At 42.3% G+C, this 23,724-nt stretch overlaps 1 protein-coding gene across 3 annotated transcripts in view; it reads left to right on the top strand.

Moving 5' to 3' along the window:
* The window catches only part of LOC124794736 (protein TANC2), a 653,277-nt gene that overhangs the window by 245,219 nt on the left and 384,334 nt on the right, over positions 1-23,724 (top strand). The gene's annotated exons all lie outside the window — the stretch shown is intronic.

Below are 23,724 nucleotides of genomic sequence, written 5' to 3'. Positions count from 1 at the left end.
TAGTAATAATGATAAAATAAGTGCAACATATTAACACAGTCGCAATAATTTCTTTACATCGGTGGATAATACAGTACTTATGCATTTTTTGCTGAGGGAGTCATGATCTTCATTACTCTACCGCCTTGGATCCGCGCCTGGGTCGTTTTACTTGCACAGTAGCATGTTCAGAGCTGTTCCAGGCGGATTCCTGGAAGAATGCGATCGAAAGTTGCTAAAGGCGCTCAGTTGGGGGAAGGCGAATGGACCTGATTGGCTACCTACACGATTCCACAAAGAGTATGTCAAAGATCTTGCTCCTCTTTTGACAGCAATATGCCTTAGGGTGCAGAAAGAGTGAAGGGTTTCTAGTGTTTGGAAAAGAATACGCGGATGGTTCCTCTTTTCAAAAAGAGTCGTCGTACAGATGAACACAACTATAAGTCTAGGGAAATGGCGCAGTGGTTAAAACACTGGACTCCATTCGGTAAGACATGGGTTCAATTCTCTCTCGGGCCATCGATATCCAGCTTTCTTCCTGTGGCTGTTCTAAATGGATTACAGGCGAATACCGCAGTGACTCCTTTGAAAACAGCAGGGTGTTTCCTTCCCCTATCAGAACTTGTGTTCCTTTTCTAATTACATCGTCGTCGATGGGACGTTAAACCTTAATCTTCCTTTCTTTAGAATCTCCATCCGACTCTGACGAAGTCAATTATATCAATATTTTTTGTGAAAGTCAAGGTCGCTTGATTTTAAGACCTTTATTCCAGTTACTAGTTTCAACAGAATTGTGCTGTCATCTTGAATTAGCATTACACTTTCCGTGTATTTTCGCACACTTGTGTCTTCGACATATTGAGAACAAAGCCTAAATACATTAAAAAACTACACGTGTATGTGAACCTATACACAAAGCGTAATGTCAGTCTGAAGAAGACAGCACGATTCTGTCGAAACTAGTTATTGGAATAACCGTCTTAAAATCGAGCCAGCTTGGCTTTCAAAAAATATATATATGTATATACAAACAGAGATCGCCCCAATAACATGTGTAAGTTAATTATATCAACAAAGCGAAAGAATGAAAAAACATAACGTGGACAAATGGTACCTGTATTGACGCCATCTTCTCTCCCATATATCAGTGTCATGACGATTCAACAATATCGCTCGTTTTGTCGTTCGGTAACTCGATAAAGAGTTGGCATTTTAAGAGGGGCAAAAATTATTGACAAACATAGTGTAAGTACGTAAGACTTTCGCAGGCGAAGTCAGTAATCGTAAAATTCTTTTGAGCTGTAGATTGAGTCATGTTGTGAAACTATTTACGAACGTTTTGGCCACTTTGCAAGCAGCCTTTATTGCAGTACGTACTATACGTCCTAATGTAAGGGTTTGTGATAGTGGCTGAAACTTTGAAGCATCAGTTTACAGTTAAGATCTGATCTACATTTCAAAAAAATGTTATGGAAAGAAACACAATGCGTTCGCTTATGATTCCACTGTCAAATACACTGTACCCAAGCTTAGCTCTATTCTAGCTCGTATATCTCGTAATTATCTCTTTAAGTAACACAGTTAAGTAACATAGCTACTAAAGTAAAGAGAGGCTACACAGTCATAACACAGAGAACGTACTCAGCAAGGAAAAAAGCATTTTAACATGCAGTTTTGAGGAGAATTCGCCTCTTACGTGATGAAAATTAAAGTAACATGATAGCCGATGCGTGCTTTGGAATGCAGGGAACGTAGGGGGCGGGACTTGCGACGGCCAAACAAGTGTAATGCTCAACTTCCTGCATTACGCAAGCTTTCCGTGAGCTTACGTGCAGCGGAAGGAACGTAATCATTTAGCTCACGTCATTTATAAAAGTGGATATCGAGCGTCATACAGCCGAAAGAAGTAACAATATAAAGTTCCGAATGGATTCCCCTATCAACATGACGCAATTTCGCCTGTCGTTCTTCCATGCCACACCAGAACGAAAACACGCCTAAGCAGAACAGTCTGTGACATTGAAGCTTTTATTGAGAGCCAGTGACTTACTGTAAGAGACCCTTATTTCTAAGTGTGACAAGCGAAATAGAGCCTTCTTGATCGATTAGAAGTAGTTCCATTTTAAGATGCGCTAAATACACATTCAGATGGGTGAAATCGACGATTTATATATGTACTAGAAAGAGTTCGCAGTATCTTCCAAGCAAAACCAGACCATGCTGGCTTGTTTAAAGAGGTTTATACCTAATGTGCGAAATATTGTTTTGTAACAACTAGAAGACCTAATTTCGTTGTCTTTGACCTTTTATGAAATATTGGTGTTCTGCGTGTTTCTCAAATACTAACTTACGTTTTCCTTTGTGACCGTTGCCGAACCCTATAACTGTGGTGTAAATTATACAACGATTCTGGTAGAAACAGCAACCATCCGCGTCGTACCACACACATTATTTCTCAAGACAACATCCCTTTCTCTAAACACATCCTAATCGCACAGGGATGAATGAGGTATCTTAGAAAGGTTTTTAACCCGTTTCTGATACTGCAAAACCGATTTTGCGCTAAAGCTTACTACCACAAAAGAGACTTTTAACTATCTCAGGCAAAAGACATCATGGATGCCCAGCTTAACACCTTTGTTTCAAGAAGCTAACTTATTAATCAGGAATAAGAAACTCTTTTTTCATATTATCTTATTACATTTACCATTTTATTTGTTTTAAAGTGCTTATTAACTGGACAATTTGCATACAGCATTATCGTAGACAACAACCGTAACCACTGCGGTAGTGCATTCTCTCTGCCCGCCGTGCAAGCTGACTTTCCTAAGCGAATATACTTTGCGAAACGACAGATACACTTGTTATCGTCACCTTGAATGGTGATTTAACTATTGCTGCTACGGCCTAATGTGCGTATTGTAACTGAAAATGTTTGTCGAGCTAAAGTTACAGGTCATTTGGCCCTACTGACAGTCCGTGATCAAGCCTGGAAAATCAATCACAATGCAAAACACGTTTCAAGCCACATGGAAATGTATATACAAGGACGTTTCATAAATTCTTGATTATTATTTCTCGTCGTTCACTCATTTTTAAAAAAGTTTTCTCTTCACTCCCATTACTACCCCCTTCCGAATGAGTACACTTACTCCAAATGCTGTCATTAGTTTAAACTATGAAAGAGCAAAAGTTTCGCACGGGTGCCCTGGTTTTGTTAAAATATTCTATTTTCTATTAGCTATATATTAGTACCAAGTAGACTGTTTAGCAAATAGTTGCAGGTAGTGTATAAGACCATATAAAATTGAAGTTATAGTGCTGATGAAATCGTAGTAAGTGCTTAGAACTGACGATGAACCTACTGAGAATAAGACAGCTGATGGGGAAACGGTTATTTCTGAAGAATATATTGCAACTGGTTGCTGTGTCTGCCAGATATTACCTCTAATATAATGCTGACTTTTGAATGCTTCATCTGGATACCACGGCGTTATCTTTGCGGTTGTGGCTATTATTGCTACTATTGGATGGAAACGTATTTTAAACTTGGATCGAAACAAAGGAACGAGTTGATGTTTTTCACATTTACTGTGCTATTTCAGAGTGAATGTAACGGTCTTAGCAAACTCGGGTGTATTTGATTTCTTTTGGACGGCTTAAAGTCGACTCAGGCTTAGAACTAAACGTGATGAAATAATACATTCCAAAAGGCCACTTTTTCACAGGGCGTCAACAAACGGAACGTCAACGTCAAGAGGCATCTCGGGAAAATGTTTTGACGTGTATTTTGGTGGTGGGCGCTGTGGTGGCGGAAGGGGGTGGGGGGACGTCTGCTAGGGTTGGAATTTAACCTAGTCCCTCAGCGCTCACTACTGTTATAAAAGATAATTTGTTTCTACTTGGTCTTAATAAAGACTAAGCAGACACAAACATACGAAAACCATTGTTTGATGTGTTTCTGTTCGACCTTGCAAAGCATCCATGACGAGCCGAATATTTTTCACCTTAGCGTTCTTTCACAAAAGAAACCATTATCTGAAAGCTAAAAATGCTTTAGGTTTCACAATACATGAACAAAGAAATAGCCTCCAATGTGTATAAATACGAATATAAACTGATGAAACATAAAGTAACGTTTTTTAACTGTGAAAAAGTCAGCCCTTTTGCAGGAGTAAACCTCTGTTGCTTTTGAAGTTATCTGGTACTCAGAAAGAAAAAAAATAATCGGATTCGATAATGAGAAAAGGCTCCATGTATTCTTTAAATATTGTCTGAAGCGGTTGTGTGCCTATATTTTCTCTAGCAGAATAAGTATCGAGGTACTGAAATGTTTCGACAACACTTTCAGTGCTGTTTCACACATCAGCAGTTTGTCAAACAAACTTTTTCAGGAACATCTGTTATGAATTCTGCGTCGACCATCATGAACCACTGCTAGTTGCTTATTGCTGATACTATATTGCCACTTAACCTCACTTTCATCGTCCTGTGTTGAGCTAAGTGAACTGTGCTGATGCTCCGTCTAATGTGAATATTCCGCCATTTGACGGTCATGTTCTGTTGACGCCCAGTGTGATTGTATTTAAAGAAGAGATCCTCCAGAATCATTAAGTCACGCGCTGACTTCATAGATGAATAAGAAATGTGAACATACATCTCCGATGTTGTCCACAAATGGCGGAATGGAGAGCTTCCTGAATAGATCGCTTGACCTCATGTCTACGCCTATTAGGAAAATGGAGATTTCAACTTGTTCGTGACTCCGCTGTCCTCCGGCACGCCTTTCTGGGCAGGGCGCAGCAGTATGCAGAAATACACTGCCTTGCACAAGCGCCAGGGACGGCTAACAAGGCCCACAGGGAGTGCCACATAAATCTGCACGGGCTCTGCTCTCTCTCCTCTCTCCTAGGTGGACCGTGGCGTCTGCCAAATGAAGCGGTAGCGGCCGGAGTGAGGATTTGTGGAGATGGCTATCTGGCCGGCGTGTCTGAACAAGAGGGCCGGCTCCCACACCCTGGCTGCAGCTACCTGGCTGCGAGCCTATTGTCCGCTCCGGCATTCCACAGGCACCTGTCCCGGGACACGCCTCCCCCCCCCCCCCCTTTCTCCCCCCAACTGCCCTGCTCTGCTTACGTGCCGCATCCGACACAAAAACCGACCGCTCTGCCCTGCTGTATATCCGTCACGCCGGAAGCCTCTGCTCTCCAGAATAAGTTTCAGATAGCCCCCTGATTTGTGACACCGCAGTCACTTTACACGTGGCTCTTGTTGAGCATTTACGGGTCAAACAACTGGGAAAGGCGGCCGCCAGTGCCTCGATGGCTAATATCATGATACCCTTGTAGAGAATTTGAAAACTGTTTCCCCAAGAAAGTAGTTAAATCTATTTATAAGAAACCATGCAAAAAACCTTGGCTTACTAAAGGAATAAAAATATCTTGTAACCACAAAAGGGAACTGTATCTATATTTTTAACAACAAGGAAGAGTAATGACCCAGAAACAGCCAAATATTATAAAAACTACTGTGCTACATTAAGAAAGGTTATTAAAAAGTCCAGAAGCATGTGCATCATGTCTGAGATTAATACCTCTGATAACAAAATCAAAACAATTTGGAAAATTATTACAAGGGAGACAGGACAACCAAGAGTACAGGATGACGGCATCACCATCAAAGCGAATGGAAACTTGATAAACAACAAGCCGGGTGTCGAAAACATTTTGAATAATCATTTTTTAAATGTTGTAGAGAAAATAGGATATAAATGTTCATTAGAAGAAGCAAGGCAGTTAATGGAAGAGGCCTTACCCACACCATTTGATACAATTGAAATTTCACCCACCTCTCCTTCTGAAATTAGGAAGATAATAAACTCTCTCAAGAATAAAAGCTCACATGGAATTGATGGCGTTTCCAGCAGGATAATAAAAGCTTGTTCCCAAGAAATAAGTGGGATTCTTAGCCACATATGTAATAGCTCTTCGAAGCAGGGTATCTTCCCAGATAGACTGAAGTATGCCATTCTTAAACCACTGAATAAAAAAGGGGATACGTCTGATGTCAACAACTAGCGCCCACACTCTCTTCTGACTGCCTTATCCAAAATTCTTGAAAAAGTAATGTATTGTAGAGTACCTTCACACCTTTGTAAAAATAAAGTTTTAACAAAATGTCAGTTTGGTTTCCCGAAGGGTTTTTCAACGGAAAATGCTATATATACTTTCACTAATGAAATATTAAATGCTCTGAGTAACCGGATGTCACCCGTTGGGATTTTTTGTCATCTATCAAAGGCTTTTGATTGTGTAAATCATGGAATACTTCTAGATAAGCTCAAATACTGTGGTATGAATGGGACAGTGCTCAAATGGTTTAAATCATACCTAACTGGAAGAGCGCAGAATGTTGAAATAAAAAGTTCACATAATATGCAAAAAACTGGTGATTTCTCAAACTGGGGAACAATCAAGAATGGGGTGCCGCAAGGTTCGGTCTTGGGTCCTCTGCTGTTCTTAATATATATTAATGACGTACCATTCTACATTCACGAACATGCAAAGCTGGTACTATTTGCAGATGATACAAGTATAGCTATCAAACTCGACAGACAAGAATTAACTGGTGAAATTGTAAAAGATGTTTTTCAGAAAATCATTAAGTGGTTCTCTGCAAATGGGCTCTCATTAAACTTTGACAAAACACAGTATATACAATTCCACACAGTAAATGGAATGACCCCATTAATAAATATAGACTTCGATCAGAAATCGGTAGCTAAGGTAGAATATTCAAAATTTCTAGGTGTATGCATTGATGAGGGGCTGAACTGGAAAAAACACAATGAGGATCTGCTGAAACGGTTGAGTTCAGCTAGTTATGCTATTAGGATCATTGCAAATTTTGGCGATATTCATCTCGGTAAATTAGCTTACCACACCTATTTTCATTCTCTGCTTTCGTATGGAATCATATTCTGGGGTAATTCATCATTGAGTAAAAGAGTGTTCATTGCACAAAAGCGTGTAATCAGAATAATAGCTGGAGCTCATCCAGACACTTATTTAAAGAGCTAGAAATCTTCACTGTAGCCTCGCAACATATACAGGGTGTTACAAAAAGGTACGGCCAAACTTTCAGGAAACATTCCTCACACACAAAGAAAGAAAATATGTTATGTGGACATGTGTCCGGAAACGCTTACTTTCCATGTTAGAGCTCATTTTATTACTTATCTTCAGATCACATTAATCATGGAATGGAAACACACAGCAACAGAACGTACCAGCGTGACTTCAAACACTTTGTTACAGGAAATGTTCAAAATGTCCTCCGTTAGCGAGGATACATGCATCCACCCTCCGTCGCATGGAATCCCTGATGCGCTGATGCAGCCCTGGAGAATGGCGTATTGTATCACAGCCGTCCACAATACGAGCACGAAGAGTCTCTACATTTGGTACCGGGGTTGCGTAGACAAGAGCTTTCAAATGCCCCCATAAATGAAAGTCAAGAGGGTTGAGGTCAGGAGAGCGTGGAGGCCATGGAATTGACCCGCCTCTAACAATCCATCGGTCACCGAATCTGTTGTTGAGAAGCGTACGAACACTTCGACTGAAATGTGCAGGAGCTCCATCGTGCATGAACCACATGTTGTGTCGTACTTGTAAAGGCACATGTTTTAGCAGCACAGGTAGAGTATCACGTATGAAATCATGATAACGTGTTCCATTGAGCGTAGCTGGAAGAACATGGGGCCCAATTAAGACACCACCAACAATGCCTGCCCAAACGCTCACAGAAAATCTGTGTTGGTGACGTGATTGCACAATTGCGTGCGGATTCTCGTCAGCTCACACATGTTGATTGTGAAAATTTACAATTTGATCACGTCGGAATGAAGCTTCAACCGTAAAGAGAACATTTGCACTGAAATGAGGATTGACACATTGTTGGATGAACCATTCGCAGAAGTGTACCCGTGGAGACCAATCAGCTGCTGATAATGCTTGCACACGCTGTACATGGTACGGAAACAACTGGTTCTCCCGTAGCACTCTCCATACAGTGAAGTGGTCAACGTTACCTTGTACAGCAGCAACTTCTCTGACGATGACATTAGGGTTATCGTCAACTGCACGAAGAATTGCCTCGTCCATTGCAGGTGTCCTCGTCGTTCTAGGTCTTCCCCAGTCGCGAGTCATAGGCTGCAATGTTCCGTGCTCCCTAAAACGCCGATCAGTTGATTCGAACGTCTTCCTGTCGGCACACCTTCGTTCTGGAAATCTGTCTCGATACAAACGTACCGCGCCGCGGCTATTGCCCCGTGCTAATCCATACATCAAATGGGCATCTGCCAACTCCGCATTTGTAAACATTGCACTGACTGCAAAACCACTTTCGTGATGATCACTAACCTGTTGATGCTACGTACTGATGTGCTTGATGCTAGTGCTGTAGAGCAATGAGTCGCATGTCAACACAAGCACCGAAGTCAACATTACCTTCCTTCAATTGGGCCAACTGGCGGTGAATCGAGGAAGTACAGTACATAGTGACGAAACTAAAATGAGCTCTAACATGGAAATTAAGCGTTTCCGGACACATGTCCACGTAACATCTTTTCTTTATTTGTGTGTGAGGAATGTTTCCTGAAAGTCTGGCCGTACCTTTTCGTAACACCCTGTATAGAAAGACAACACATACGCACAGTAAAAAACTAATGCCATCACACTGTAAGTAGGCTGTTTACGTTTTTATGTTGGTAACGCCACGTAGCGCTCTGTATGAAAATCACTCACTGTGCTGTGTGCAATCTGTGGTGTTGTTCCATTGTGTCTAACTTTTGAAGATTTTGTTCCATTGTGTCTAACTTTCGAATATTTTGTTCCACTGTGCCTAACTTTTGAAGCTTTTGAACCATTTGTTGCATTAATCGTAATAACAATGCAATGGTGTCTGAAACATGTTCCTTGGTGCTATTCGGGAGTGCATTTGAACCGACAATACTCGCATTTTGAAAAGCAGAAAATGTGTCTTGACTTACTTGAGAAAACGGTGAGGACGCAAAACCTGAATCTACAGTATTTGTAAGATTGTGTCCTGTCATTTCGGAATCCTGAGGCGAACTGTTGCCGATCGATCGATCGATAATGTTTCCCTGTCCACTTATTGTTTCACTGTCTACACCATTATTTGCCGCCCGCTCCATTTCCCTATGCACAATTACCAAATTACTACTTTGAATATCTGTTAATTCATCACACGGTGCTGCTGATAAGCTATATTCGTCGTCACTATCATTTCTCAGTTTACTTTGGAGCCTAGTGTTAACGTTTTTCACACGCCATAATAATCACGTATTTCACACAATAACAGAAAAAGCTCAATTTGAAGAGCAAAAATGCGAAAACACATTAACATAGCACTGAAAATAATATCTAGTTAATTGCAAGCGCAGCTGTGAAATACTTGGTGCAAATCTATATGCATGCCACAGCTGTTTTACTGCACAACAATGAAAAACTACAACCACAAAGGAAATTCTATCTACAATTACGATCCATTAATAAACAAATGGCTCTGAGCACTATGCGACTTAACTTCTGAGGTCATCGGTCTAGTAATAAACAATAGCTACACTAATTACACAAACTACAAGAAAACATCAGAAGATCCCAGTGAGGTATCCTCGGCTAAGGGTCGACATATGAAACATCCCCTTAGAAAAATTTTATAAAATAACAGTGCTGGAAAACCTCAACGTTATTTGATTTTCAAACAGCTGAGCAAAACTGAACGTACTCAGACATTCACTAAACTGACACACAATATTTTTAGCGCAACGCAATCTGACTTTCAATAACCCCTACAAAAGAATGGCCCTGACTAATAATAACCTACCTCACAAAAATCTTCGATACTCAAACTACTGCAATACAGATAGCGCCAGTACTGCCATCTAAATAAAAGATTCTAACTACTGAAGGCACTAACTACTGATCGGCATAGTTAGCAAATGAAAGATTTTGATAGAGAACAAACAATGTATTTACCTTAATAATATTCAAAAGTCATTATATTCAGTATCACAAATTTACTCTTTCTGATGGACACACGTCCAGATCGTCAGCTCTCAAAATTGTGCCATCTCTCTCCCCACATCTACCACTGCTGGCGGCTCACCTCCAAGGCTCCAACTGCTTCGCTACGCGCCGTTCACAGCCAACTGCCCAACACTACAATAACGAATATTCAAAAAATGCAAACCACCCACAGACTGCACACAGCACAGTCAGTGATTTTCATACAGAGCGCTGCGTGGTGTTACCAACATAAAAACCTAAACAGTCTGCTTACAACACAACTAACACCAACGTCAGAAGTTATCGATAGTGAATGTTAATTACCGAGAGTTGAGAGAGTAGTATTAACTCTATTCCTCTGTTATTTGACCAGGGAGAGAACGGGATTCAGAGCAGAATTTAAGCAGAAATCTCCGGCTCTATCTATAACGTAACTAGCTAATTTAATTCAAATTCCTCCTTTACACTTTCCCAATAGCTGCAAGTGGACGGCAGAATCTCTGTGTTGTTATAATGCGTTGGATCACCGGTACCAAGGCAATGTCCTGCGTTAGCAGATTTGTTCGGCTCTAGTAAATGTGAGTGATGCTAATGTTCTGTACACTTTTCTCTTCCACGGTCCTGATGGGCTGACCAATGTGTGACACACGCCACAACCACATGGAGTACTGCAGACACACAACTAACTGAAACCAAGATCATCCTTTACAGACCCTAAAAGGGCCCTAATTTGGATGGCAGTAGAAAAATACGCTTCACACTGTGTTTCCGCAGAAAACAATTCCGTCGAAAATGCCATCTCCCTAAGTGAAAAAAGCCTTAGACTTAGGTGGCACGCGATTTACGACTGATCGATAGCGCAGTACTCGCATGATCTATCGTTCACTACCGGTAACTATGAGGTGGGAAACTCTTATCAGGATCTGAGATGAAGTGAGCCCTATGAATGAAGGTATTCGCACTGTGGCGAACGGTTGTAGGTTTCAGCATGAAGATACAAATCACTGTGAGCTGCTCTCCTACAAAAAACATCTAGGGAAGAAAGACAGCCATCCTTGTCCAACTCTAGACTGAACCGATTATTTGGGTGGATTGGGATCATATGTTCTAAATAACTGTTCAAATTCTTACTATCACGAGGCCAACAACAAAAGTGTAGTCTACGTATCTAAAAAATCATGCAACTTTCAATGCCGCCGACTCCAAGGCAAGTTCCTTCATTGCATATGTGTCTTGTAAACGACAGGGCTGTTCACATATCGAAATATCGGCGGTTGTCAAAGACGTCACCCGGCTGCACTCCTGTAAATTGTCTGAACATTTTAAGCGCCGGGAGAAATTCAAGTTTAACACATTTATATACCAGTACATGATGCCAACAAAACGGTGTTACTGCTTGAAGAGAAAATCGTTGCTATCATTAGCATTGCTTACATGGTCGAACACTTACAGCCGTTCTACGAACACAGACCACCTAAGAGGTAAGAGAGATTTGTGACTTCTATCAGTACACAGGATGAATGAACAGTCGCGTCAACGCCGGCTCGCTTTCCGCTGTTGTTGGATTCTGAAACGCCTTAACAGTCACCTAACACTTTTTCCTAACGGTTTATTCAACAGTTTGTGGGCCAACCCAATCTCGACATAGTTTTGCGAGGATACGCCACTATGTCCCTGTATGGACGCAGAACGTTGTGTCCAAAGCTGGTACAGATTACATAATGCTTTTAAAACTGGAAATTCTTTAGACTTCAATAACACGAAAAACAGTTACGGAATGAAAAACCATCTAGGAGCAGTTCTGACAAAATTTACGATAGACCTAAACTGTTAGACGAAAAATTTTGTTTCAACGACAGTGTACGTAACATATATAAACTTTTTTGCATATAAAACGCATATTTTACCTATTTTTGAAAAGCGAACGGCTTTTCTTAAAGCAACCAGTTTAATGAAATCATATTCAGACATTTGTCACTGTACCACGGTTCTCACACTGAACACGTTCCGAACTGAAGTTCATTTTCAGCATTTGTGATGATAAAAGTTTACAGCAATAATAAAAACAACAAAAGTACAGAGCGCAACCAAAGATCTCTGTTGGCTGCAAAGCATAGTCAAAACGTTAAAAGCTGCTATTCTGCCTCAAAGGTACGGTGGTTGCTGGCTTAAGTTAACTCCATTAAGGGTTCATTGTTCTCTCTGTAGATATTTGGCAAATCCAGACGTGAACTTTCTTATAAAAATACGCATGAAATGTCACAAATAGACGGATGCGAACTCAATAATTCAGAAAAGATCGAGGAAGAATATACTAACCTCCCCCCCCCCCCCCCCCGTCTCCCACCCCGATTTCCGTAGCTTGACCTTCAGGTAGAAGAGCGCGTGGGCAGGAGACACGTAAGTGCTTTGTGGACTGACAGATTAAGTGGACAGATTGCCCTTATCGAAGTGTGTTTTGTAGAAAGGTTAAATATTACCGTTGTCTTAATAATATTCTCTAAAGAGATTGAAGCTCATTATTATACACTTTCATTCCTTTGAAGACTTCTCTGTTCTTTTTCTGCCATTTAGTGAATAAAAGATTAGTTATAATTCACTTTATTTCCGAACTTTTGCCATAAAAATGCAATAGTAAGAGTGCTGCTCTCCTACAATATCGCTTATTGACGTTTTGCAGTGAGTAGCCAAGAGTAAATCACAGGTCTGTTGCCGATTGCGGAGTTTTGAGCAAGTAGCGGAGGCAAGGTGTTGAGCAGGTAAAAGCTACAGAGTTAGTGTGAACCAGTTACAAAAACTAGTAAGATGAGGATTTAATGTTCTGTCACAGAGATGCATCTCTATCTGAGTAGAATGGGGAAGAAATTGGTTTTAAGGAAAGCAGGGAAAACTTAAATCAGCATAGCCGCGCGATGATTTGGCAACGGCTCTATTGCCTCAACCATTGCGGCTACTCGTTAACTACACAAGTTTATCAGTTAACTCATTATTCGAAATATTGAAAGTGAGCGTGCAGGACGGAAGTCCGTACGAAGGCTGGCATAAAAGCGCGCGTGTGCGTGCCGTGGGCGCTTGCGTGACAGGACAGCACGACCTCCGCGAAGCCACGGCCTGCGGACGCTACCAGCGCCCCCGGGGTCCCGCCACGGCTGACACACACGCACATCTCAGGCCTGAGGTCGCACTGCGCAAGCGCGCACTCGTGACATTTGCCTGTCACCGACTGGAACGCCAGCCTAACCGCTCCAACTAGTCAGTCCACACATTTCGTACTTTCTCAGCTGGTGTCCGGTTTCACAGAAACACCAGCGTGCCCTTTCCCCTTAGAAAGTGCTTTCTTCATTCTGTTTCAGCAGTTTAAAACTTATTTACAAATATTCCACCTGAAAATGATGGTGCGAGTCTCAGAAACGCCAACTGAGACGGACTACAAATGCGATTTATTGTTAATGTACGAGGGTGAGTCAAATGAAATCCTTAAATATTTTCTAAAAATATTATTTATTGTGCAGAAGTGGTACAAAGCTGTACCACTTTTCATCATAATCTCCCCCACGCTCAATTCAAGTCCTCCAGCGCTTACAAAGCGCATAAATCCTTTAGAAAAAAATTCCTTAGGTAGTCCGCGCAACCACTCAAGCACCGCGTGGCGTACCTCTTCATCAGAACGGAACTTCTTTCCTCTCATTGCGTCTTTGAGTGGTCCAAACATATGGAAATCACTTGGGGCAAGGTTTTGGTGATGAGGAATGGCGCCATTCCTTGCTCGCTCTCTTCGTTTCCGGTTGGTGGAAGTGAGCCCAGGTTTCGTCCCCAGTAACGATTCTTGCAAGGAAGCCATCACCGTCTCGCTCAAAGCGCCGAAGAACTTCTTCACAAGCATCAACACGTCGTTCTCTCATTTCAGGAGTCAGCTGAGGTGGCACCCATCTTGCACAAACTTTGTGAAACTGGAGCACATCATGCACAATGTGGTGTGCTGACCCATGACTAATCTGTAAATATGCTGCAATGTCATTCAGTGTCACTCGGCGGCTTCAACTGCTGCAATGTTCTGTGGAGTCACAACTCGTTGTGCCTGACCTGGACGAGGAGCATCTTCCACTGAAGTCACACCATTTGCGAACTTTCTACTCGTTTCCTAGACTTGCTGCTGTGACAAACATGTATCACCGTACTGGACCCTTCATTCGTCGATAAATTTCAATAGGTTTCACACAGTCACTACACAAAAACCGAATAACAGAACGCTGTTCTTCCATGATGCAAGTTGCAAGTGGGGCTGCCCATCTGTGACGGTATGTGTGCATCTGCACTATGCTGCCACCTACAGGCCATTCTGCACGCTGTTTGTAGCACGCTTACCAACTTACAGGATAACGGCGCGAAGTTTTTAATTGTTATTACAAATTTAAGGTTTTCATTTGACTCACCCTCGTGTATAAAGTCTGCTTGATTTGCAAACAACTGCTTTTTTTTCTTTTATACCCAAACATGTTTCACCGCGTTTGTGCCATCTTCAGTGAGTGTTATTTATGCAAATGTGTGAAATGTGAACCTGGTTTAAGTGACATTAGTTCTAACGAAAATTAGGCCCAAAAAGTTTTTGATTGTTGTTGTCATTAACTTAACATTTTTGTCCACATTACTGGGTTATGTTCGTTTATAGTCTGTTTTCCTTCTGATTTTGTCTTCTTATGCATAACTCTTCTTCTGTTGTAAATTTATGGTATAATCTGCGGCTAGATTTTAGTATTTTTAAATCTGATTTTGTTTTAGTTGGGTGAGGTTGTAGGCCGTTAGGTGCTTTCCGTAAAAGGCCTTTAGGAATCACCGACTCAGCCCCCCCCCCCCTCTCTCTCTCTCTCTCTCTCTCTCTCTCTCTCTCTCTCCCTCTCTCTCTTTTCCAAGTAAATTTATGTCTGCAGTCAGATTTCCTTGCAAAGACAACAAGTGTTTAATATGAACATATTTTGCTGGTTTCAATATGACTTTAAAGAGACAAGTTTGTAGTTTAGAGGAGTTTAGATCTGTGGCATAGTGCGCTATAAACACACGTTGGGTCAAAAAATGGTTCAATTGGCTCAGAGCACTATGGGACTTAACTTCTGAGGTCATCAGTGCCCTAGAACTTAGAACTACTTAAACCTAACTAACCTAAGGACATCACACACATCCATGCCCGAGGCAGGATTCGAACCTGCGACCGTAGCAGTCGCGCGGTTCCAGACTGTAGCGTCTAGAACCGCTCAGCCACTCAGGCCGGCCAAACACACGGTGGGAGATACGACTTTATATCTTCCTTGAGAGTCGCCTGGCGCCATAGATCGTACGATGGCGGCTAATGACTCCCTAAGCACTTATATACAGTCTGATATCTACCTGCTGAGGGTAGCCGTGTTCATAAACGCTCAGTTACCTTATTTATGATCAGAGATATGGAAGGCGAAGATTTTATCATTATAAGTGGATGGTCTTCAATTCTGTGATTGATAAATATTGTCCTCATCTCCCGTTGCAGCACATGCACTTATAATCTTAAACTTTTTCTACATGTATATCTACATCGAAATCTACATCTGTACTCTGTGGGCCGCCGTCCCCCCGCCCCCCCCCCCCCCCTTTCCCTGTTGCAGTCGCGAATGGTGCGCTGGAAAAATGATTCATGGTAAGGCTCTGAGTGGGCTCGAATCTATCCAATTTTAGCTCGTGGTCTCTTCGCGAGATACATGTAGGTGGATCGGTTGACTCTTCTACGAACGTACATTCTCGGAATTTTAAAGTAAACAGCGCCGTAATGCACAAAACCACTCTTACAGAGCCTACCATGGAATATAAACTGTGTGGTGTCCGCCTTTCTTGTGATTAATTTTAGGTGATCGTTATGCTCTTTACTCATACTCCCAGATATTTGGTGGATGTGACATCTTCTGGTGAATATTCGGTGATCGTATTGTCATGCAATCACAGATGTTTCCGCCTATTTGTACCTTAATATCCACACGTCGTATCGTATGTACAGAGTGGTCCATTGACAGTGACCGGGCCAAATATCTCACGAAATAAGCATCAAACGAAAAAACTACAAAGAACGAAACTCGTCTAGCTTGAAGGGGAAACCAGATGGCGCTATGGTTGGCTTACTAGATGGCGCTGCCATCGGTCAAACGGATATCAACTGCGTTTTTTTTTTTTTAATAGGGACCCCCATTTTTTATTACATATTCGTGTAGTACGTAAATAAATATGAATGTTTTAGTTGGACCACTTTCTTCGCTTTGTGATAGAAGGCGCTGCAATAGTCACAAACGTATAAATACATGGTATCACGTAACATTCCGCCAGTGCGGATGGTATTTGCTTCGTGATACACTACCCGTGTTAAAATGGACCGTTTACCAATTGCGGAAAAGGTCGATATTGTGTTGATGTATGGCTATTGTGATCAAAATGCCCAACGGGCGTGTGCTATGTATGCTGCTCGCTATCCTGGACGACATCATCCAAGTGTCCGGACAGTTCACCGGATAATTACGTTATTTAAGGAAACAGGAAGTGTTCAGCCACATATGAAACGTCAGCCACGACCTGCAACAAATGATGATGCCCAAGTAGGTGTTTTAGCTGCTGTCGCGGCTAACACGCGCATCAGTAGCAGACAAATTGCGCGAGAATCGGGAATCTCAAAAACGTAGGTGTTGAGAATGCTACATCGACATCGATTGCACCCGTACCATATTTCTATGCACCAGGAATTGCATGGTGACGACTTTGAACGTCGTGTACAGTTCTGCCATTGGGCAGAAGAGAAATTACGGGACGATGACAGATTTTTTGCACGCGTTCTATTTAGCGACGAAGCGTCATTCACCAACAGCGGTAACGTAAACCGGCATAATATGCACTATTGGGCAACGGAAAATCCACGATGGCTGCGACAAGTGGACCATCACCGACCTTGGTGGGTTAATGTATGGTGCGGCATTATGGGAGGAAAGATAACTGGCCCCCATTTTACCGATGGCAATCTAAATGGTGCAATGTATGCTGATTTCCTATGTAATGTTCTACCAATGTTACTACAAGATGTTTCACTGCATGACAGAATGGCGATGTACTTCCAAAATGGTGGATGTCCGGCACATAGTTCGCGTGCGGTTGAAGCCTTATTGAATAGCATATTTCTTGACGGGTGGATTGGTCGTCGAAGGACCATACCATGGCCCGCACGTTCACCGGATCTGACGTTTCCGGATTTCTTTCTGTGGGGAAAGTTGAGGGATATTTGCTATCGTGATCCACCGACAACGCCTGACAACATGCATCAGCGCATTGTCAATGCATGTGCGAACATTACGGAAGGCGAACTACTCGCTGTTGAGAGGAATGTCGTTACACGTATTGCCAAATGCATTGAGGTTGACAAACATTTTGAGCATTTATTGCATTAATGTGGTATTTACAGGTATCACGCTATAACAGCATGCGTTCTCAGAAATGAGAAGTTCACAAAGGTACATGTATCACATTGGAACAGCCGAAATAAAATGTTCAGACGTACCTACGTTCTGCATTTTAATTTAAAAAACCTACATGTTACCAACTGTTCGTCTAAAATTGTGAGCCATATGTTTGTGACTATTACAGCGCCATCTATCACAAAGCGAACAAAACATAAAAAGTGGTCCAACTAAAACATCCGTATTTCTTTACGTACTACACGAATATGTAATAAAAAATGGGGGTTCCTATTTTAAAAAACGCAGTTGATATCTGTTTGACCTATGGCAGCGCCACCTAGCGGGCCAACCATAGCGCCGTCTGGTTTCCTTCTTCAAGCTAGACAAGTTTCGTTCCTTGTAGGTTTTTCGTTTGACGTTTATTTCATGTTATATTTGGCCCCGTCACGATCAATGGACCACCCTGTACATATTGTCAGCAATAATGGTCCTACAATACTCACTTGGGGTACACTAGAAATTACTTCTACGTCAGTTCGTTAAAAATGATGTGGTGTGTTCTGTTTGTTAGGAAATCTTCCATACAATTATATAGCTGGTCTTTAACTTCTGCATTTTTTCGTTAGGTGACAGTGCGCATCTGTATCAGATGAGCTGGGTGCCAGACGCCTTCTGAATTTCCTGAACGAACGGAGCGAAATAGGTTTCACACTACCGTTGTTTACGAAGTGCGAGTTGATTGCTGCAGCCGGCCGTCGTGGCCGAGCGGTTCTAGGCGCTACAGTCTGGAACCACGCGACCGCTACGGTCGTAGGTTCGAATCCTGCCTTGGACATGGGTGTGTGTGATGTCCTTAGGTTAGTTAGGGTTAAGTAGTAGTACATTCTAGGGGACTGATGACCTCAGAAGTTAAGTCCCATAGTGCTTAGAGCCATTTGAATCATTTGATTGCTACAGAGTTCGGTCTCCAGAAAGATCACAATACGGGAGTGTAGAATATGTGCCACAATTCTGCGACACGTTGACGTCAGCGTTATAGGGCTGTAGCTGTGTTCTGTTCGGCCTCCTTGAAGAGAGGAAAGACCTGCGCATTGTTTCATTCACTTTTTGCACAGCGTTGCAAGATCGTCTCACTGCAGCTGGAGATGAAGCAAGTAAACGGATCCAGTGCAGTGCACAAGTAACTGCACAGCGGCGTCGCGAGATTAGATTGCTGTGGAGCCCCACTCCACCGGCAGAGCCGGCCAGGGTCGCCTGCAGATCAGCGGGCCCGTCGCCGCCTCGCCGGCGCCTGCGCTGTCGGCTGGGTGGCCTACGCGGCAGGTGCTCCGCGCCTCGCCTGCGAATCGCTGACCCACATTCGAGGCGTCAGTCGGACCGCCTAAAGCCGCCCGCCGCAGCGACGCCGCTTTGCGCAAGCCGCTGCCAGTTCCCGCCCGGCTGCGCTGCATGACGTCGTCCAGAGGGAAGCCCGACATAGTGGCTGCGGCTCATTGTTACAATCACGATAGAGATACCTCGGCTGAGCGACCACCTCTCTCCAACTAGAACCTCCTGACAATCGTTAAAAACACTCCGTAAGAAACATTCATCTGTAAAGTCCCACCATTATTTTTTTATCGAAAAAAAATGCAACAACCAGCCGCTATGCTTATTTACGTCAACACGTGTTTCGATTTTCCATCCGTCTTCGCGTAACACACCTGAAGATGGGTGAAAACCCGAAACGTACATGGTGATTTAGCTACCCCTACAGCTGGGTTAGATGCAAGCCGTAACTCCGTCAAATACCACAGGCAAAATTTTCGTATTTTCTCGCTCGCTATACCCAAACTATTAGCCCTACAGAAAAAACTGATAGAAACTTTTTGTAGGAAATTTTTTATTATTATTTTGAGATTTCCCTCATTACAGAGGCTTATCTCCAACATAATAATTTACTCGGAAATTACAATACAAACAATAAACGTTCTTAAACTATATTTTCAAAATATTCCTCCAGGTGTTTCGATCTTGTATGTCCTCTTCCTCTTCGCCCATTCTCCTCATTGTGTGCTGTACATTTTCGAGCCAGGTGGTCATAGGTCGTCCTCTTCTTCTTCTCCCCTCCGGTTCACACTCCAGTATCAATTTTGGTATTCTCGTTTTCTCCATTCGTCGTACATGCCCGTACCACTGTAATTTCTTCCGTCCGCAGCTCGTGGTCGTGCGGTAGCGTTCTCGCTTCCCGCGCCTGGGTTCCTGGGTTCGATTCCCGGCGGGTCAGGGATTTTCTCTGCCTCGTGATGACTGGGTGTTGTGTGATGTCCTTAGGTTAGTTAGGTTTAAGTAGTTCTAAGTTCTAGGGGACTGATGACCATAGATGTTAAGTCCCATAGTGCTCAGAGCCATTTGAACCAAGCCACTGTAATTTCTTCCTATCCATTACGTCATACATTCTTTCTTTTATTTCCATTCCTTATTATTTTGGCGTTCCTTATGTTTCCGTTCCCGGAGATTCTTGCCGATCTTCTCCAGAAGTCCATCTCTAGAGCTTGTAATTTTTTAATGTTCTTCATGTTAATTGTCCAGGTCTCCGTTCCATACAGAACCACACTCTCTAATATGGATTTGTATATTACTTTTTTAGTTCTGCTCATTATATTCCTGCTCCATAAGACTGAGTTAAGCACCCAATGACCTTCCGTCCGCTACTAATTCTTTTATTGATTTCTGACTCTGATTTTCCCTTGATTTCGAAAATGGATCCCAAATAACAGAAAGTGTTTATCACTAGGAAATTTAATGCAGTTAAATTTTGTACTGGAATACGTTTTCGTCAGAGGCCGTAGTTTTCGAATTATTCGAGAAAAGCATATCAAAGTAACCTCCAATCGCGTTTTTCTTGAACAGTTCTAAAACTGCGGGCTTCAGCGAAAACGTATCCCAGTACAAAATTCAACTACATCAAATTTTCCACGAAAAGGTCCTGTCCATTTTTTTCTGTGGGGTTAATAGTTCGCGCGTGGTGAATGAAAGACAGTATGAAAACACCGCGTGTGTTTGTGGCATACGTAAAATGCAGCGGAACGGGCACCTGTACATTTGTATTAATAAAATTATTAGAGGTAGCTAAAAAAAATAAAGCTACCTACTTAAGTTTGTGTTTGCAGGTACATGTTTGCAGTCCTGGTACACACTGAAAGCCGCTCATCGCAGCAGCGTGGAACGCTGATAGAAGAGCTGGTCCATTATCAAGTTGTGTGTCGTGCGGTAACCCCTCAGCAGGAATGTTGCAGCTGTGTCTGGCCGATCTAAATGACTTCTTTATCCGTCTGGATTGGCCCGACGCAACTGCAACATGTTCCCTGTTGCCGCACAATATTATTCTTTCTTTATCTGTAGGGCAGTGCTATTTTGACTCCGACAGCAGCGTTATTCGCTACTCCGGTGTGGAGATTTCAATGTGTACCAGCACCTAAGACCTGTACCTACAAATAAACAAAGCATAATAGCGTAGCTTTATTTTTTGAGGTGATAAAAACTTCATAAATACACTTGTAATCTCTCTTCTCTCGGCTAGAACATCACGCCATCAACAAAAATAAAACCAATATTTGTTTATTCGCGTGTACCTCGCACTCTTCATAATGTAAAACAACGACAGAACTACTTGTGGGTTTATAACAGTCTATTGTCTCGACACATTTCGAAAGCACGCGCCTTCGTATTCAGATGGCTAGATTCTGTCCACTTATGTCTGAACACAGAGTTTTCTCGTGCATACTTGCCAGTGGCTAATGCCCATCGTAAACGTCTAACTCATTTTAAAAATGCGTTGGTTTCTAACATGTTGTTTAGTATCTTAGATTTTCTCAGCATATGTTATTTTCGAACACTTCTATTCACCGTAATGGCGTCGTACGTGTGGTGCGATATTTGTCACATTCAGCCAGTCCTAACGCCAGGACACTGGCCAGCTTGTCGAAATATCGCACCATATCGAAGATGCCATTCGAGAAGAATTCAGAATAGTTGTTTAGTAGTTAGCGTATGGTTAGTTTCTCAAGAGTAATAAATCCGTGACCAAATATGGTGAAGTCGAAGAATCACACAAATCGTAATCAGAATAGGAAAGCACATAGAAATGATATCAGGAAACCATAAGAATATCTGAAAAGGCATAACGAAGCATAAAGAAAAGGCAGGCCGCTCAACAGAGGTGACTGTGTATCGTGTTTTTTATATCTTTTTATTTTTTATAAATAATTGTGTTTAAATGCAAAAAAAATCCAAATGTTCGGGATCATTGTCAGACAGTCATACGTTGTTATTGACACTTTACGCCTCTTTCACCTTTAGTAACGATTTATTGAAGTAAAGAGGTGCCAGGCAGAATCGCTGATATGAGATTATTTATTAGACCGATAACTGACACCATACGTCAGTTCAGGAAGTTGAGGGCGTTTTTATAGGACCATGAGTAGCAAAGCACTGCCGTGTTGAAATCAACATTTGAATCGAGGACAGCCCCACTTACACATTTACCATGGAGATTACAGTTCATATACACTACTGTCCATTAAAATTGCTACACCACGAAGATGACGTGCTACAGACGCGAAATTTAACCGACAGGAAGAAGATACTGTGATATGCAAATGATTAGCTTTTCAGAATATTCGCCGGCCGCGCTGGTCTCGCGGTTCTAGGCGCGCAGTCCGGAACTGTGCGACTGCTACGGTCGCAGGTTCGAATCCTGCCTCGGGCATGGATGTGTGTGATGTCCTTAGGTTAGTTAGGTTTAAGTAGTTCTAAGTTCTAGGGGACTGATGACCTCAGAAGTTAAGTCCCATAGTGCTCAGAGCCATTTAAACCTTGACGCTGCATCACAGACAGGAGCGCATGTGATGGTCTACTCAACGATGAACCTGGGTGCACGAATGGCAAAACGTCATTTTTTCGGGTGTCTTCAGGTTCTATTTACAGCAGCATGATGGTCGCATCCGTGTTTGGCGACATCGCGGTGAACGCACATTGAAAGCATGTATTCGTCATCGGCATACTGATGTATCACCCGGTGTGATGGTATGAGGTGCCATTGCTTAGACCTCTCGGTCACCTCTTGTTCGCATTGACGGCACTTTGAACAGTGGACGTTACATTTCAGATGTCTTACGACCCGTGGCTCTACCCTTCATTCGATCCCTGCGAAACCGTACATTTCAGCAGGATAATGCCCGACCGCATGTTGCAGGTCCTGTACGGGCCTTTCTGGATACAGAAAATGTTCAACTGCTGCTCTGGCTAGCACATTCTCCAGATCTCTCACCAACTGAAAACAACTGGTCAATGGTGGCCGAGCAACTGGCTCGTCACAATACGCCAGTCACTACTCGCGATGAACCGTGGTATCGTGTTGAACCTGCATGGGCAGCTGTACCTGTACACGCCATCCAAGCTCCGTTTGACTCTATGCCCAGGCGTATCAAGGCCGTTATTACGGCCAGAGGTGGCTGTGCTGGGTACTGATTTCTCACGATCTATGCACCCAAATCGCGTGCTAATGTAATCACATGTCAGTTCTAGTATAATATATTTGTCCAATGAATACCCGTTTATCATCTGCATTTCTTCTTGGTGTAGCAATTTTAATGGCCAGTAGTGTAATAAGACGGAACTGTTGTCGTCTGCATTCGATAGACGAGAGACAAGCCTGCTGGAAAAATTCGGAACTTTACTTAAGTGTTCAATTAATTGCTCTCAAACCAGTTCATGTTTGATGCACACTGTACAGTTTCCACTATTTCCTCCAGGAGTATCAAATTTTTATCAAAACTAAAGAAATTTGGAAACTATCACATAAAGCATTATTTACTCATTACTCCAGATTTCTTCTATTTCTTTTTTTTAAATCAAGATTTTTATTTACGTTAGCTGGTCTCTCAACACTACAACCTACATTTCAAAAAAGATTCACTGGTCTCGTTAAAGTCACTTCATTATATGTCATTTGTAGTACGACAGTTTTACATAACATTTGCATAGTTTTTGCTGGTCATGTCTAGATGAGTTTGTTAAATATGCTTATATGAACTGGATCTAAGTGGTAACACGGGTAATCAAAGCTTCTCGTCGGGTAACATAAAGAATATATATATATATATATATATATATATATATATATATATATATATATATATTTGGCGTTTCGCTAG

The sequence above is a fragment of the Schistocerca piceifrons genome, chromosome 4, assembly GCF_021461385.2.
Source record: "Schistocerca piceifrons isolate TAMUIC-IGC-003096 chromosome 4, iqSchPice1.1, whole genome shotgun sequence".
NCBI lineage: Eukaryota > Metazoa > Arthropoda > Insecta > Orthoptera > Acrididae > Schistocerca > Schistocerca piceifrons.
This window is presented reverse-complemented; position numbering and strand designations above follow the sequence as displayed.